Source organism: Oryctolagus cuniculus, chromosome 1 (assembly GCF_051225735.1).
Source record: "Oryctolagus cuniculus isolate XC-2025 breed Fujian yellow rabbit chromosome 1, ASM5122573v1, whole genome shotgun sequence".
In the NCBI taxonomy this organism is placed as follows: Eukaryota; Metazoa; Chordata; class Mammalia; order Lagomorpha; family Leporidae; genus Oryctolagus; species Oryctolagus cuniculus.
In genome coordinates this window covers 67,262,172-67,278,793 of record NC_142867.1, presented here as the reverse complement: position 1 = coordinate 67,278,793, position 16,622 = coordinate 67,262,172, and the positions used below count along the sequence as shown (strand labels likewise).

The following is a 16,622-nucleotide window of genomic DNA, read 5'->3' as shown; positions in this document are numbered from 1 at the left end:
CAAGCCAAAGCCAAGAACCTAGAACTCCATTTGGGTCTCCCACGTGGGTGGCAGGGCCCGAGCACTTATGCCATCTATTGAAAGTGGAGCAGCCAGGACTCAAGCCAGCGCCGGCTTGGAGGCAGCAGCTTAACTGGCCGCCCCACAGCGCCAGGCCCTGGCCAGTCCTTTCCTGGGGAGTAACAGCCAACATTCACGGAGGCTTTGCATAGGCCACATACTGTGCTAAGTGCCCGCCCTGAATCACTTCATTCAGCCGGTGCCTCTGGTGTGGCTGCATTCCGATCTTCTTCCCAGGGAAGCAAAGGCCCAGATATGGCGCCATGGGCTGTGCACAGTTGTAAGGACCGCTGGTGCATGTGTGTGTGTGTGTGTGTGTGTGTGAGTGTGTGTGAGGACTGTGCATGCCTGGCAGTAGCAGTGCCCTGGTTCTGCCCCTGCTGCCGCCTTCCCTGCCTGGGGACTCCCCCCACCCCCACCCACCAGGAACATCTGCTCCTGCAGGCCTCCAGCGGCCGCCATGTCAGGATAACAAATTCTGCCGGAACAAGAGGTGAAGTCAAATGTGGCCCGGAGTTTTCCGCAGCAATTTCATGCAAAGTAACTCCAAGGCATCCGTCTTCCTCACCCTGTGGGGTTACCGCGCGTGCAGACAGGACAGACGGGCCAGAGCCCAGCCTGGCCCGCCCAGATGAATAAACAGGGCCTGGGCAACATCACGGCCGCGGGGCTGCAGCACAAATCCCGGTTTGCAGGGGGCGGGCGCTTGGCAGGGGCCAGACCCCCGCCTGGCCTCTGAATGGGATGCCGGTGGGCTTCACGGGGTCTCCGGCCAGAACCACTCCCTGACAGCCCCGCGAGTCTCGGCCCTCACTCATTCATCCTGCACTCTGTTCTCCGTGCGTTGTGAGCGCTCGGTACAAAGTCCCTGAAGAATGAATTAGCTCCCTGCTTTCCCTTTCAGCCTCCCATGGGAACGGCTCCCTGCATCTGCAGCAGGTGGTCACTCCTTCAAGACAAAGCCATTGCCAGGGCATCTGATGGGCGGAGCTGGGTCCCATAGCCACCTCCGGTCCAGGGAGGTGAAGTTGAGGGGAGAGGGCAAGGCAGCTCCTCCAGCTTCCACCTCCCGCCAGGGCTCTTTCAGGGAGCACTCCCCTCAGACCAGGCACAGGGGTGGGCAGGCAGACATCGGGGACGTCCCTCTGTCCCCCCGGGACTCCGTGCTGCCCATGTCCTGAAAGCCCGTCTCGCCGTGCCCCACCCTCCTTGGCCGTTTCTAGGAGGGCTGCACTAGCCCAGGGTTTGGGCTTGCTGACGTGGGGTTTCCACTGCCCTGGGGCCCACCATCATTTCCTGGGTCTGGCAGCTCGGGGGTGTTCAGTGAATGACTGTGGTTGCTGCTCCCCATTTTGGATCACAGTGCTCCTACAGCTTGTTTTCCCTCATCTGCTGCTTTAAAAAGTTGCTATGCTAGGGGGCTGGCGCTGCGGCATATCGGGTAAAGCCGCCACCTGCAGTGCCGGCATCCCATGCGGGTGCCAGTTCCAGTCCTGGCTGTTCCTCTTCTGATCCAGCTCTCTGCTATGGCCTGGGAAAGCAGTACAAGACGGCCCAAGTCCTTGGGCCCCTGCACCCACATGGGAGACCCAGAAGAAGCTCCTGGCTCCTGGCTTCAGTTCAGCCTAGCTCTGGCCATTGCTGTCACTTGGGGACTGAACCAGTAGATGGAAGACCTCTCTCTCTCTCTCTCTCTCTCTCTCTCTGTAACTCTGCCTTTCAAATAAATAAATAATTTTTTAAAAAAGAAGGTACTATGCTGAAATACACAGGGCAGAATTTACCAGTGGTGACAGAGTACAATCTCAGTGTGGGCTGTCCTTTGCTGCTGCCTGGTATGGGGACAAAGGAGAACCCATTCCCATCAGGGTTATTTTCCTCCATCGCTGCCACCTCACCCAGTGCCTGGCAACTCCTGGTGTCCTTGAAGGTTTTTTCTTTAAGGATTTTTATGTATGTGTGTATTTGAAAGGCAAAGAGGCCCAGAGAGGAGAAGAGAGTTCTTCCATCCTCTGGTCCACTCCCCAGAAATGCAGCAGCTGGGCATCGGCTAGGTTCACTCCCCAGATGGCTGCAATGGTCAGAGCTGAGCCGATTCAAAGTCAGGAGCCAGGAGCTTCCTCAGGTCTCCCATGTGGGTGCAGGGGCCCAAGGACTTGGGCCTCCTCAGGGAGCTGGATCGGAAGTGCAGCAGCCAGGACTCAATCCAGCACCCACACGGGATGCCAGCACCACAAGCAGCAGTTTCACCTGCTGTACCACAGCACTCGTCCCCATTGTAACCATTTTTAACCATGCCATTGCTCACATTCACAACACTGCAACCCCAAGGAGCCCAAGATTTTGGCTGCAGATAGACCTGGGTCTGTTCTGGTCCTTCCACTCCATAGCTGTGCAGCCTCCCCTCCAGCGCCCCCCTTGCTCATCTGGACACAAGGGACACCAGGGGTCTCCTCTCAGCCACTACGGGGGTGCAGGGAGGGCAGGAGGCTTTGCAGACTGCAGAACCCTCAGCTGGGCAACACCTCACCCCTGCACGGTGCGGCCTCAGGCGAGTCCCTGGCCCTCTCTGGGTTCTGTTTAGCAAGGTGAAGTGTCGATCTGGTGATGCTGAGAGGTAGGGGCTTGCTCATGCGCAGTCAGCGGTGCAACAGCAGGAGCTGAGATGTACAAGAGGCACTGGAGCTTTAAGCTGGCTGGGGTGGGGCGACCCATAGGAACAGGTGGCAGGGCTGGGTCCTCACGTGCCAGGCCAAGGAGCTGGGACATCATCCTGGGGGAGGTGGGAGCCTCGTCATTCTCAGGACGTTAAAACCAGGCTGAACCCAACCCCAGCGTGGAGCCCCAGAGAGCTGAGCTAAGTAGAGGAGGAGGAGTCCGAGGGGGAGGGGGTAGACCCAGGGAGCCCGGGCCAGGTGGTTTTGGGCTGCTTCGCGGCTGTCACAGAACTTCCATCTTTTTCTCCTAGCAGTGGGGCTGGACTCGGGCGTCCCCGCCCTTCCAGCACTGAGCTCCCAGACAGGGGAACAGAGAGAACTGGAGTGGGCAGAGGAGGGGCCAGGGGAAGCGGCTGCAGGTGTGCAGGTGGAGTCTCCCCTGGGACACAACAGGAGCTGGAAGCCCTCGGTCCCCAGGGGCAGTCTGGGAGTTGTGGGGTGGCTCCAGAACCTGGCAGGGGGTGGACCTGTGTGGGGCGCACCTATGAGCCACGCTGGCCACATGGCAGGATGGCAGGGTGGTTGGAGCGGCTCTGCTCCTCAGGCCGGCGTGTGCCTCCTGGGACTGGAGACAGGACTTGGCCTCTCCAGGCCTCGGTTTCCACACCTGTAAGTGGGGCATCACGGTGCCTGCCCCTCGTGGCGCTGCCATGACCCTTAGATGAGAGGATGCGTGTGGAGCTCAGCAGGGGCCCCGGCGTGGCCAGGGTTCCCCAGGTGGCAGCCATGGTGCCAGGCTGGGCCCGCTGGAGTCTGGGGTGTGCAGCGGACAGCGGTTGGAGAGAGGGCAGCTGGAGAGGCATGTGAGGAAGTGGAGAAGGCACCCACATTCAGGGCGATGCCTGGCCTCCGAACCCCATCCTTTCCCAGCTCGAGTCCCCGCCCTGCCCCTTCTCCTGTGTGGGGCGTGAGGGTGGCTGTCCCTACTCACAGCAGTCACAGGCACCACAGGATGCGGACACAGCCCAGGCTCCACCACCTGCCTGTGGTGGTGGCATGGTCTTGGGTCTTGGTTTCTCCACTTGTCAAATGGGATTGATGCCGCCTGCCACATTCCTAGGGGAATGGTATCCAGTGAGGTCATGGAGCTGAAATGCGGAATGAGGGTACTGGGTTAGGGACATGGTCTCTGCACGGAGCCACGTTTAGGCTGTGGCAGGTGGGCAGAAGGGGGAGGGGCAGCAGCTTCAGGGTGGGTGGGGACTGGAGACAGGCAGGAAGGGGAGCGAATCTGTGCGGCCTAAGGGGTCCCCCAAGGGGGCCCTGATCTCTGCCTCTGGTGGCCTGAGGTTGAGGAGAGAGGTGGCCAGGGATCAAGGTGGGGCACAGAAGGAGGGAGGGCTTCCACATGGAAGGCGAGTAGCAGCTGCAGCCGCCCTCTGCCCCGTGTTAGTCAGGCACTGCTGCAGTTGATGAACTTGGCAGGTTCCGGGTGGTCCCTGCCCACAGCCAGCTCCGGGCCCTCTACCAGCAGACATGGCATGGCAGAGTCGGGGCTGGGGGTGTCAGGGTACCTGCTCTGGAGGGGAGGCCCTGGAAGCACCCATCGTATGGGCGTGGGGCTCAGGTTCCCAGTCCTCCCAGCTCCCGCAGTGTGGGTGCACCAGGCTTGGGGAGCAGGGGGAGAGCTCCACGGGCCCCCAGGGCAAGGCAGATGAGGATCCGGACCTGGAGCACAGGAGAGTTCTCCCCGTGGGGCGCCCCCACCCCCATGCCCTCCCCCAGGCTGGATGTTAACCTGTCTGTGTCTGTATGTGTCCATGTGTCATGGCCCTACCAGCTGAGTGCCCCACAGCCAGGGGGTGTGGGCAGCAGGAGGCCGGGTTCCAGACTCTCTGCCATGTGCTGCCCCAGTGGCTTTCAGACACTCTCAGCCTGGGTTTCCTCAGTTTCCCTACCTGAATGAGTGGGCTGGCCTTGGAGATCTAAGGTCCTGTCCTTGGTGGCAAGGGGAGGGGCAGTGAGGGCAGTGGTCCCCGGTTGGGGTGGGGGCCGGCTGGTAAACCCCAGCCTTCCCCGCGGCAGAGCGGGGGACGTGTCACAGAATTCCTGGGAGCTGCCTGGACAAACCCATTTTACAGACAGGAAGATCAAGGTGCCAAGGCAGGAAGGGATCTGCCTGGATTTGCACGGCAAGTCTGTAGGAAGGTGGGGCTCAGGGGGACCTGAGGGGGTCCCCTGGCATCACCCGCCTTGACACTGACCACATGGGACAGTAGTCATTGGGTGGTCCCACACCTCAGGACACAGAAGGTGAATCTGAGGCCCTGATGGCACAGGGCAGAGCCCGGGTCTCCTCCCCACCACAGCCCTGCTTGAGCCTAAACCCTGACATCCAAGCCTCCGGATTAGGATAAAGCATGTGTGCAGGGGCACTGTGCAGAGAGGGGCAGAAAGGCAAGAGCCTGGGGGTGGGCGGGGGGGGGGGGCAGGGACTGGAAGGGGCTGGACACTCGCTGGGGCCCCCCGAGTGTCGCCCCTCTTCCCCGCGACCCTCACCACTGCCCCTCCACGCATCCCCTGCTTGTGCACAGGCTGCAGGAAGGAGGTGGCTGTGACAGCGTGTGGGGTTCCTGGGAACACCCCCCACACCGGGTCGCCTTTCTCCAGGGTGCCGCGGGCTGTGCGGGTTAATGGTGCGGAGGCTGCTCATTTCCTGCACCCGGGAGCTGGCCGCACCACATGGCCCCCCATTGTCGGGCCCTTATCTGGGGAAGTTCCGCCCGCCCCATCCGGAAGAGGCGGCTGGGCCCCTCCGCCCCTGGCCTCACCTTACCTTGCCTTTTGCAGGCTGGGAAGCTTAGCAGGGCTCGGCTCACTCGGGCCTTGGTCTTCCCCAGCCTCTGTGGGAAACCTGGACGTTGCCCCGAGGGCCTGGACTCCAGAAGTGCCATCCTAGGGTGCACTGCAAAGGGAGGCTGGGGGGTGGCAGGGAGAGGAGGTCCAGCTAAGCTGGTGGGGGGGGCAGGGCAGGGCAGGGTACCCTAGTCCTCTGCCTGCATCCTCACTGTAGGGCGCCTGACTCCCCAGCCAATCTCTTCCCCCGATCCCCCAACCCCAGAGCTCAGCCCCCTGTACTTCACCCTACAGTCCTGTCAGAGCCCTGAGCATCATGTGTGGGCACAGGGCGGTCTCCCCCATCAGACTGGACAGGCCTCGCTGGAGGCCCCATGTCTCCAGGACTGGCTCACCCCTGCCCTCTCCTGCCCCGCCGCGCCCCAGCCACACCCCCCCCCCCCACAGACCTGCCATCCGCCCACCTGCCCTGCCACTGCCACGCCTCTGGCCAAGTGCCTCCCTCCCTTGGGTGCCCCGCACCGCAAACTGCTCAGGTGCCCCTTCCATGCCAGGGGCGAGAGCTGTTCTTTTCCAACACGCAGCTCCATTAAATTCTGTGTGAAACCCAGATTCCACATCAGAGTGCTGGGTTCAAATCCTGGCTCTTCCACTTCTGATCCAGCTTCCTGCCAACCCAGGGAGAAGATGGCTCACGTGGTTTAGTCCCTGCCACACACAGGGGACTCCTGGAGGTGGCTTTGGCTTGGCCCAGCCCTGGCTGTTACAGGCACCTGAGGAGTGAACTAGTGGATGGCAGCTCTCTGTTTTTCTGTGTCTGTCTCTCCCTTCCAAATAAAATGAAAATAAGTAAATAAATCAATGAGAAGATTCCATAGCTGCCTAAAAAACAAACAAACAAACAAACAAACAACTTAAAACCTCTAGATTTGTCTACCCCAACCCTAAGAGATGAAGACAACAGCTCTGCCAGCATCTCGAAGGGCATGCTGGAAAGAATAGGGCTCGGGGGCTGGTGCCGTGGCTCACTTGGCTAATTCTCCGCCTGCGGTGCCAGTAATCCTATATGGGCACCAGGTTCTAGTCCCGGCTGCTCCTCTTCCAGTCCCGCTCTCTGCTGTGGCCCGGGAGGGCAGTGGAGGATGGCCCAAGTGCTTGGGCCCTGCACCCGCATGGGAGATCAGGAGGAGGCACCTGGCTCCCGGCTTCAGATCCGGCGTAGCTCCGGCCGTAGCGGCCATTTTGGGGGTGAACCAACGGAAGGAAGACCTTTCTCTCTGTCTCTCCCTCTCACTGTCTGTAACTCTACCTGTCAAATAAATAAATAATCTTTTTTTTTTTTTTTTTAAAGTAGGGCTCGGAGCTGCTCCACTTCTGATTCAGCTTCCAGCCTGGGTGGGAAAGCAGTGGAAGGCGGCCCAAGTGCTTGGGTCCCTGCACCCAGAGGAGGCTCCTGGCTCCTGGCTCTGGCCTGGTCCAACTTGGCTGCTGGGAAGTGAACCAGTGGATGGGAGATCTCTCCCTCTATGACTTTCACATAAATAAATAAACGTTAACAAAGAAAACAACAACAAAAGGCTAGGTGTCCACCTTCACGCCACCTGGCAAACGCACCCGCCTCCGTGTCCCCACTGCTCCGGGACAGCTACCTTTTCACGGGCTCCGTTTACAAGGCGAAGGAAGGCCGCACAGCGGCTCTGTGTGCGTGTGGGCGCCCCAGAGCTCCAGGAGGATGGGAGAAGAAACCCACTCTGGGGCGGGGGGAGAGCTCAAGCGGCTTTCAATTTCCTGAGCCGCGGCCAGGAGTTAATGATTGATCTGCATCTGCAGTCCTGGGTGCGGCCTGGCAGGTGCCCTGCACGGGACCCTCTGGCCCCCAGACTCTGCCCAGAGGGCGGCTCCGGCAGGACTTGGGAGCTGGTGAGAGCTGCTCCCCGCCTCTGCTGAGCTGGCGGACAGGGCATGGGGCGGCAGGGAGCTCCCTCAGGGCCAGGCCCTGGGCACAGGGCGAATGGGACCGCCTGGAGCTGCCCCCAGGACAGGACTTGAGGCTCTTCTGCATCCTCAGGGCAGAGAACTGTGGCCACTCTGCACACGGACCACAGAGGAAACCAGGGAGGTAGCCGGGGCATAGTCCTGGTGACAGGAGGTATGGCCTGCGCTGGCAGCGGCAGGAGGGCAGCACGTGTGTGGAGAAAAGCAAGCCGCCTGGCAGTGGATCGGGGTGTGGCAGGTGTCCCTGCACCTGCGGCTGGGCTCTGAGACCCCCCCCCCCGCCAGCTCTGCTCTATGTCACAGGATGCCCCCTGTGACCACGCCACCTGTGGGGGCTCCTGCCTGTCTCTGGGAAGGTCTGGAGCCCTGCGAGTCCCGGGAAGTCCTCTGGCCCAGGCGGGCCTGCCAGACCCCTGTCAGCTGAGACCCGGAAGCACAGGCATTCCACACAGCAGGCACACGTGCAGCTCCACACACCACGGTGGCGACTGGAGATGGGACCAGAGCCACGGGGAACCTCTGGGGCAGAGGTCAGCAGAAGGGAAAAGGCACCAGGACGAGCGAGCGGTGATGCACTGTGACTCTGGGGACACAGAGGACAGCTCCGTCCTCACCACGCCCTCCCTGCACGGCTGTGGGGTGGGCAGGGGTCACAATCCCCGTCTACACAGGGAGGTCCAGAGAGAGGCAGTGATTTGTACGAACACACGCTGTTGGTCTCTCCCTCTCTGGAGCACTTAGCTCACAATCAAAAGCCCAGGGAGGGACTGGGCACACTTTCTGCCCCTCAGGAGCTCCCCGTCTGGGGTGGCGGGGGAACAAGCAGATGTCACCGAAAGCAAGACCCAGGAGGGAGGAGGGTGGGGGAGGAAAGCGGAGGAAGGGGATGTGGGGTGGAGCAGGCAGGGGAGACTTCCTGCAAGAGGCAGCATTTTCAGAAGTGCTTGGAAGAGAGAAAGTCCATGGGGGGGGGGGGGTCGGAGGAGGCAGGGAATGACCTAGAACAACAGCGCGTGAGCCTCACAAAGGGATGGGGCCAGCACTTTCCAAGGCTGGGATATAGAGCGAGCTCTGCGCTCTGGTGTGGGGCAGACGGGTCCAGACCCACAGGGGCTGGGCGCTGCTCACCAGCCCGGGGCCTCCCTGGGAGCCAGCTGGGGAGCTGAACGAGCCCAGCCCCGGCAACCGCTGCCTCTGCGCGCCTGGCCAAGCCCCTCGGCCGCTGTGGCCTCAGCTTCCTTCCCCGGGAAATGGGGAGAAGCAGAAGATGCGCTCCCCCAGGTTGCTGACCAGGCGTCTGTAAGATGCTTCAGGCTGCGCCGGCACACGGTGAGGCACTGGGCTTCCCTTTCCTTCAGGCGCCGCTCACGTGTCACTCACAGGCGCTGCACGGGCCGGCCCCTCTGCAGCGCTCGGACAGGAATGTGCAGAAAGTGGGGGCCCAGCTGCGCCCGCTGCACTCTTGTCATTTTCAGACTGCAAGAGAGCCAGGAGTGAAGCCGGGGTTAGTGACTCAGGGACGCAGGAACGCTGAGAGCTGCCCTTGGCTTTCTGAATCGTTCCCCACAATTTCAGACATTTCCTGGAAAACACGTGCGAACATAAATCTGATGCGAGGAGTCCGTGGGGAGAGTGGGGCAGCGAGGGAGAGAGATGCCCGCCACCTGCTCAGACACTCGCAGCTGAGCGACCTTGGGAGAGACGCCAGGCCTCTCCGATCCTCGGGCGCACCAGCAAAATGCGGGTTACGGGGAGAATGCAATGGAGGGCCGGGAGTGAGGTGACTGCCACGGTCCCCACTCCGAGGGCCGGAGACCTCCGGCTGGCAGCGCAGCCCCACCCCGTGATGGAGCTGGGGAGCAGAAGAACGGGGACTTAAGGGAGATGTTGGTGGTCCGGGGCCGAGGGCAGAGGCAGGGTCACTTGCAGGGGCGCGCCGGGGGCGACACGGGCACCCGGGAGCGACGTCCCTGCTCGCCCCGGCGCCTCCCTCGTTTCAGAGCTGCGGAGGGGCGCGGTCCTCGGTGCGGCCTCTGCCCACCACGCTGAGGCCGGGCGTCGGCCCCTGCGCTCTGCCCGCGCCGACCGAACCCCGCCGCACGGCGGGCCGCGGCCTGAGCGCCAGCGCGAAAACCGCCGCGAGCCCGGAGCGACGGGGAGCGCGGGGCAGCACCCTCGGGGCCCGCCATGGCGGCGAGGCCTCGCGGAGCGCACTGGCAGGGGCGCGAAGAGGCAGGGGAGCAGCGGCGGGCGTTCCCGGGCAGGGCAGGGGCTCCGCACGCCCCGGCCGCAAGGACAGGGCAGCCGACTCCAAGAGCCGGGACGGCTCGGTCTCGCGGCTGGACAAAGCCCCCGAGCGCGGTGCGCAGGCGCACGCGCATGCTCCGCCGGCATCGCTCTCTAGTGCATCCAAGCTGAGGTTTTACAGCAGCCGGCTCGTTGGTCTAGGGGTATGATTCTCGGTTTGGGTCCGAGAGGTCCCGGGTTCAAATCCCGGACGAGCCCCTCTTTTCCTGACTTTTTCCTTCCTCGCACACGCAACTTGCTCGTCTACGATCCTCAGAAACGTGGGCTGCGACGATACGATTTCAACGAGCTGAATCGCCGATTGCAATTGAGCCGTATTGCATCTCGCAATTCGTTCAGACCAGAAACGCACTAAAGGGATCCAGAGACGGAGACCCCGAAAAGGGAGAAAAATAAAAGAAAAAAAGTAAAATAAAAACAGGGCTCGTCCGGGATTTGAACCCGGGACCTCTCGCACCCTAAGCGAGAATCATACCCCTAGACCAACGAGCCACCGCTCGACAGTGTTGGAAGTTTACTTTCTAAGTAGAGTGAATAGTGGCCCGGCGCCTATGCAGTTCCGTCGTGGGCCTTCCTAGTTGCCTCTCCGGCCGCCCTCGGTGAACGCACCCCGAGCCGCCCTGTGGAGTCCGGGGCGCCGAGACTCACCCCGGCCCGGCCGCCGGGCTTCGGGGGAGCGCTCGTGTGCAGACGCGGGGATCCCCGGCTCACTCGGCACCGGGGGCGAGGGCAGCAGGTCGGGACTGAGGCAGCTGGGGGCGCCAGGGGTCCGGCGGAGGGGGCGAAGGCGCTCGTGTCCCTGACCCCGGGTTCCTGGACGGGTGGCTGTAGGCGAGGGCAGCCGGACGCCACCGAGCTGTGGCCCGAAACGCCGGGCGGACAGGGCTGGCTGAGGCGTGCAGCCGCAGTTCCGCTGCCGAACCTGGGCGCAGCTCCGGCTCAGGCCCTGCAGGGGAGCGGCCCTGCCAGAGACACTCAGAGACAGGGAGACCGGGGTACTCCCGCCGGCCGGCTCCCCGGGTCCCTAGCAGGGCAGCCCCCGGGTGCAACGCGGCCGCCAGCTCCAGCCCGCGCTCCCGCAGCCCCCGGCCAGGCCGTTCCACACGCGCACACAGCCTGGTCTCACTATGGGCCCTGGGGCCGTGAGGCCGAGACTCGACTCCCACAGCCGGGTGCTACGCGGGGAGCCGCACGGACCCTCACACTTGCTTTGCCCCCGGCCCGAGGGTGCGGGCGGGAAGAAATGCCCCGAGCCGGCCAGCTGGCCGCGTCTGTAAAGCTTCTTTCACTCCACCACGCGCTTTCCCTGGCGCCGGCTCTGCCCAGCCCTGGGCTGGCCCCTGGGGACACTGATGAGTCAGGCTGCCTCCTGAACCCCCTGCCCGGCAGCGGCCACACGGGCTGCGCCCTCTGCCTAGCCCAGGGCTGTGGGCTGCTCTGCAAGCTCCGTCTGGGCCCTGGCGGGGTGCGGTCGCTGCCCGGCGAGCCTGTGGCCTGGCCGCACACCCAGGGCCTCACATCCTCTGCCCAGGCGGCCGTGGCCCCAGACTTGCCTTCCGCCCGGACAGTCCCCACGGGCCCTGGGCGGGATGGGAGGGCTCCCCCGCCCCGCTCCCACCAGCTGCTCTTGGCTCCACCTTGACGCCCACCTTGCTGGATCTGCTTCCTTGCATCAGGGGTGCCCCAGCCTTGCCGGTTCTGCTCGGACCTGGTGTCCGGGTCTCCACTGCCACGGGTGTGAGGGGACTCTCCGGGGAAGGTAGCGGCCATGTCAGCACCTGGGCAGGCGCGCTTGAGCTGCAGAGGAGTGTGTGCTGTCTCTAAAAGCCGAGGCCACAGAGGCACAGCGCAAGGGGGGGGGGGGGGGGGGCGGGGCTCAGAGGCACAAGGCTGGAGGCTCGTTCACCCTTCCAACTGGCATAAGATGCCCACCTGCCAAGTTTTGGCGCAGCTCTGGCCCCTCTGCTGCATCCGAGACCCTCAGAGACCCCCTCACCCGGCAGAGGGCTGGTGGGACAGTGGTGTGGGGTCACTGGTTGGTGACTTCCCGACCTGAAGGGCTTGGCTCAGAGGCCTCAGCACAGACTGAGTAGGCTCTAGAATGTGGTGGAGAAGCCAGGGGTGGCCCGGCTGCGTGGCGTGTGTGTGTGTGTGCATGCGCCTCTGGCCAGAGCTTACTGGAGGAGAGGTGCACAGGCGAGTGTTGGGGGTTGGGTGCCTGCCGAGCCAGGAGGTGGGATATGAGGCCATCCTCCGGGCAGATATAGGCAGCTCCTGGGCTCTCCAGCACATGGTGTGATACAGACATTTAGGCCCCGCTAGCTGCTCCTGCTCTCCTCCGGGGAGGACCCGAGAGTTCCCAGATGCTTCACAGGGCTGTGACTTGATACCTTGTGCCTGGCAGCGGCCATGGCCACGCGCGGGGTCTTGGAGGCTGTTGGCCCAGGGAGCAGAAGGAAGGGGCTGGGGAGAGGAAGGAGGGAAGGCGCTTCTTCCTGCACCGTCTCTTGTTCAGACCATTCGCTGGGCAAATGGGGCTCTGGGGGAGACCCGCACAGAGGGGAGTGCCAAGGGATTGCCAGGGTCCAGCCAGGGTGCCGGGAGCCAGAGAGGAGGGAGGGAGCTGGAGGGAGAACGGAGAGGAGGGGAGAGGGGCAGAGGGGAGGCAGGCCAGGGGAGAATGCAAATCCAGGCCGACAGTGGTTTCTTCTTTTTTTGAGAGCCACGAGCAGAGATCAAAGGTGATATTTTTACAGCAACTGAAATAGAAAACCACTGGACACACAGTGGGAGGTGAGCAGCCCGGACACAGGCCCCCTTATGCAACCTGTGGCCGCGGCCAGCACACTGCCCTCTGCCATGAGGCGTGGGGGACAGGGTGGCGCTGATCTTCCCAAATGAGGTTCAAGAGAGAAGTGACAGGGACGGACCACAGCCCTGGGTGCCCAGAGGGGAGAGGGGCAGCAGCGAGGGAATGCCATGAGGACCCGGGCCAGCACCAGCCACAGCCACCATGGTGCGGGGCGTCCGGGCCTTCTATGCAAGTGGCCTGTGCAGGCTGCAGAGCCCTGGAGTGAGGGCGAGCACCCCCGCCGCTGTTTTAGGGTGCCGGGCTCAGGTCCACAGGGCTTTGGGAGCGATGCAAGCCTGGAGCCCAGGGGCTGCTGGTCAGAGAGCCTTCCTGGCTCCCAGCAGCTCTCACTCATTGGCTCCCAGCATGATCTAATCGTTTCTGGCCCTGCTGCCAGCTCCTTGTCCCAGCCGGCCCCGGGCCGGCGGACACAGCTACACGCAGCTCCACCCCCGCAGTGGTCTCAGGTGTGGTCCCAGGCCAGCAGCAGCAGCAGCAGCGTTACCTGGAAACTTACTGCAAATACACCTTCTCAGGCCCCACCTGAGACGCATGGAGCCCAAAGCCAGGCGGTGGGGCCCAGCCCAGCCCTGGCGACTTCAGCAGACTCTCCGTGTTTCGGACACACCCCGAATTTGAGGATCCCTGTACTGCACGGCCTGCGTGTCCTCATCCGTACTTCAGAGAAAGTAGCGCTTGATCACAAGGTTGCGCCCAACGCGAGCCTCCCACGTGCTGGGTGTAACCCTGTGCCAGACATCGCTTTGAGCTCTTTGCAAGGAGGAACTCAGGTAATGTCACAGCAACCGCACGAGAGCGGAACTCCTATTGGCGCCTTTCCACAGATGGGAAAACGGGCCCAGGCACAGAGAAGGGGAGAGACCCAGCCAGGGTCACACAGCCAGCGAGAGGCAGCACTCAGGGATCCAAGCTCTTTCTGGCTGAATGGCGGAAAGCCCCACCCTGGGGATGAGCTGATGGCCGTGAGCTCTGCCTCACCTGAGAGGAGACCGCACGTGCGTTGTGTAGACGTGCGTGAGATCCACTGCCTTGTCATGCTCGGCGAGCCAGCCGGCTCCAAAGGTGGCCTGGGGGCCTGGAACCCTGGCCGCTGAGAGTCCGGCAGCCACTCTGGTCTTCTGGAGGTATCCCAGATTTTTCCTGGGAAGAGCCTCACCCCGATAGACATCAAACCTAGAATCCCGGTTTGACCATGCAGGGGCCGTGTGACCTTGGGCAAGTCGCCTCACCCCTCTGAGTGTCTTTTTCCTCTCCTGTGAAGTGACGGGGGACAGTCCTGCTCTGCAGGGTGCCTGTGAGGCTTGGTGGCCACGACATCTGCAGCCAGCCCAGAGCGTGGCAGGGACTGGCCACCCCTAACTGCTCACCCACTGCTCTGTCTTCCTGCTCCCTGCTGCTGCCTCGGTTGAGAGAAGAAATAACTTTCCCAAGGGAGCAAATGCATTTATCCTCCTGCCTCCCGGCTCTTGTCCTGATCTAGAAAGAGCCGCACCAGCCTAGGATCTGGAGATTAAACGGTGAACCTGCTGCGTCCAGGGCGGGAGCTAGCCTGGGTGGGAAGGCGTCCCCCCTGCTTCCCTGCAGCCATCCCCAAGGGCCGGGCCCCGCCTCTGCAATCAGGAGCGCATCCGCCAGGCAAGACCAGCACTGCCCAGGACGCCTGCAGCTCGTTAGCGGCTGCTCCCCACGGCCCACCTGCTTGGTGGGAATGACCCCAGACAGGGCTGCAGAGCACAGAGCAAACGCAGACCTGGCCACCAGGGGAGGTGGCCACCGTGGGGGGGGGGTGGCGGGGGCTCCGAGTGGCCTCTGGGGAGCGCTGCAGAGCAGAGGAGACTGAAGAAAGCCCTGGCCCGGCCCAGGCCCAGTGCAGCACCCTCTCGCCTCTCTGCAAACCTCTGGGGCTCAGTTTCCCAGTGTGTGCACCATCAGCACACACTGAGGGCCTTCCAGCCCTGACGTCCCGGGACCCCGGCGCCACCCAGAGGTCTAGCTCAGGGCTGGCAGAGAGATGGCCGAGGGCTGGAGGATAGCTCCAGGCTGGGGAGCTGGGAGTCCTCCCCGAGGCCTGGAGACCAGAGGGGAGCTAGGAGGGCGAGACCAGAAAGTAACTTGGCAACCAGGAACACCCCACCCCCACTCCACCTTCCAGACATGGCCACAGGGGGCCTCTCTGGACACCTCCCTCCCGGGGCGGGGGGGGGGCAGCATTCTCGCCTTAGCCAGGTTCCCAAGGCTCCTGCAGAGCTGGACAGCTGTGTATGTAGCCAGGGAGACAGCCTCTGGGTTCCTACGCCTCTCCCAAGGCGACTTTATTACTGGGATTTCTAAGAAAAGCCCAGACAGGGGTGGGGACCTGCCCAGGGTCACCCGGCCAGGCAGGCTGAGAGAGCCCTGGCTTCCAGACCACTGTCAATTAAACAGTTCAGCACGTTCAGATCTATTTAAAAATGACACACCTGTAGAAAACACTGCTAGGCAAGAGTGCACAGAAATACACCTCCCGAGACACCTCCCCCACTCTCCCTTGCCTAGGCCACCTTCCCCCCACGCCCAGCCATAATCAATATCTCGCCTCCTTTTGCCAACAGCTGTTCCCTGAGGAACAAGCCTTGACAGCAGATTCTGGAAGACTGCCGCAGACCGGATTCTGGGAGGCCCTGGCGTCTCTTCCGGAACAGCAGAGCTTCCGCCCGAATGGAACTGTTTAAGTGCAGGACAAGGTGGGAAATGCTTCCAGCCGCAATCCACGGACGACAGCTGCCCGCAGGGTCCTGGGACTGGCTGTGTGACCTCGGGCCAGTCCCTGCCCCTCTCTGAGCCTTGGTTCTGTCAGCTGGATAGTGGTGATGTACAGGTAATGGAGCCACTTCCACCCTGCCTGGGTCAGACTGGGCAAGAACCATGCCTTCCCTTCCTCGGTCAGCCCCAGGACTCAGTCAGAGGTCAGGGGTCAAGCCCGAGGCCGCCCCTCGCTAGCTGTGTGAACGACCATGGGCAGGGCGCTGCACACCCTGAACTCCTGCTCCCCAGAAAAGACACAGATCAGGGATTCACCCCAGGGCCAGAGTATACCCTCTGGCTGGCTCCCTCCCAGCTCCCAGGCCTGTAAGTGGAGCCACTGCCTACCCGAGCTGCTCACATAGCCCTGGGAGGCGGGGGGCGGGGTGCATGGCCCGCAGCCCAGCCTGGGGTGGGGGGGGACCTCGGGACCCATGACGTCACGGAGAGCAGTTTCCAGGCCGGCCCCCCGGGGCTGGGGCCACTCTGGAGCGCAGCACTGCCCTTTTCCCTTTCCTTCGCTTTCTGTTTTGGCTGTGGCCCGGACACGAAAGCTGTTGGACGCTGCAGGCCAAGGAAAGGCTGCGTTCAGAAATGGACTCTGGTTTCAGAGCCCAACCTGGAAGTCAGATTCCTGCCTCCTGGGCCTACCTGGAGCCCAGGCCAGGTGCCTCGGGGTCAGGGGAGGTAGCGGACAGCCTCTCCTTCCCACAAGGGTTCGCTAGACCTCAGCTGGACATCCAGGAAGCAGACACCGTGCACCCACAAGAAGCAGATGCAGGGGGCCAGCATGGCAGTGCAGCAGCGGTTAAGCCGCCTGTCGCCAACATCTCAGCTGCTCTACTTCTGGCCCAGCTCCCTGCTAATGCCCCTGGGAAGGCAGCGGAAGATGGCCCAAGTGCTGGGGCCCCTGCACCCAAGTGGGAGACCCGGATGGAGTCCCAGGCCCCAGCCATTGTGGCCATTTGAGGAGTGAACCAACAGATGGAAGATTCTCTCTCTCTCTCCCTTCCCCCCTCCCCCCTCCCTCTCCCTCTCTCTGTAACCCTGCCTTTCAAATAAACAAATAAATCTTTTTTGAAAAGAAGAAGAAA

At 62.8% G+C, this 16,622-nt stretch overlaps 1 long non-coding RNA gene and 2 other non-coding genes across 3 annotated transcripts; 2 read left to right on the top strand and 1 right to left on the bottom strand.

The window, feature by feature from the left end:
* Nucleotides 1-10,001: 10,001 nt before the first annotated feature.
* TRNAP-UGG (transfer RNA proline (anticodon UGG)) lies at nt 10,002-10,073 on the top strand. The gene has a single exon. It is a non-coding gene; the product is annotated as a tRNA-Pro (tRNA).
* A 222-nt stretch (nt 10,074-10,295) lies between these two features.
* TRNAP-AGG (transfer RNA proline (anticodon AGG)) lies at nt 10,296-10,367 on the bottom strand. Its single transcript has one exon. It is a non-coding gene; the product is annotated as a tRNA-Pro (tRNA).
* A 55-nt stretch (nt 10,368-10,422) lies between these two features.
* On the top strand, nt 10,423-16,622 carry LOC108178574 (uncharacterized). Its single transcript, XR_001795333.4, has 4 exons — nt 10,423-10,611; nt 13,263-13,517; nt 15,339-15,604; nt 16,244-16,622. It is a non-coding gene; the product is annotated as an uncharacterized LOC108178574 (long non-coding RNA).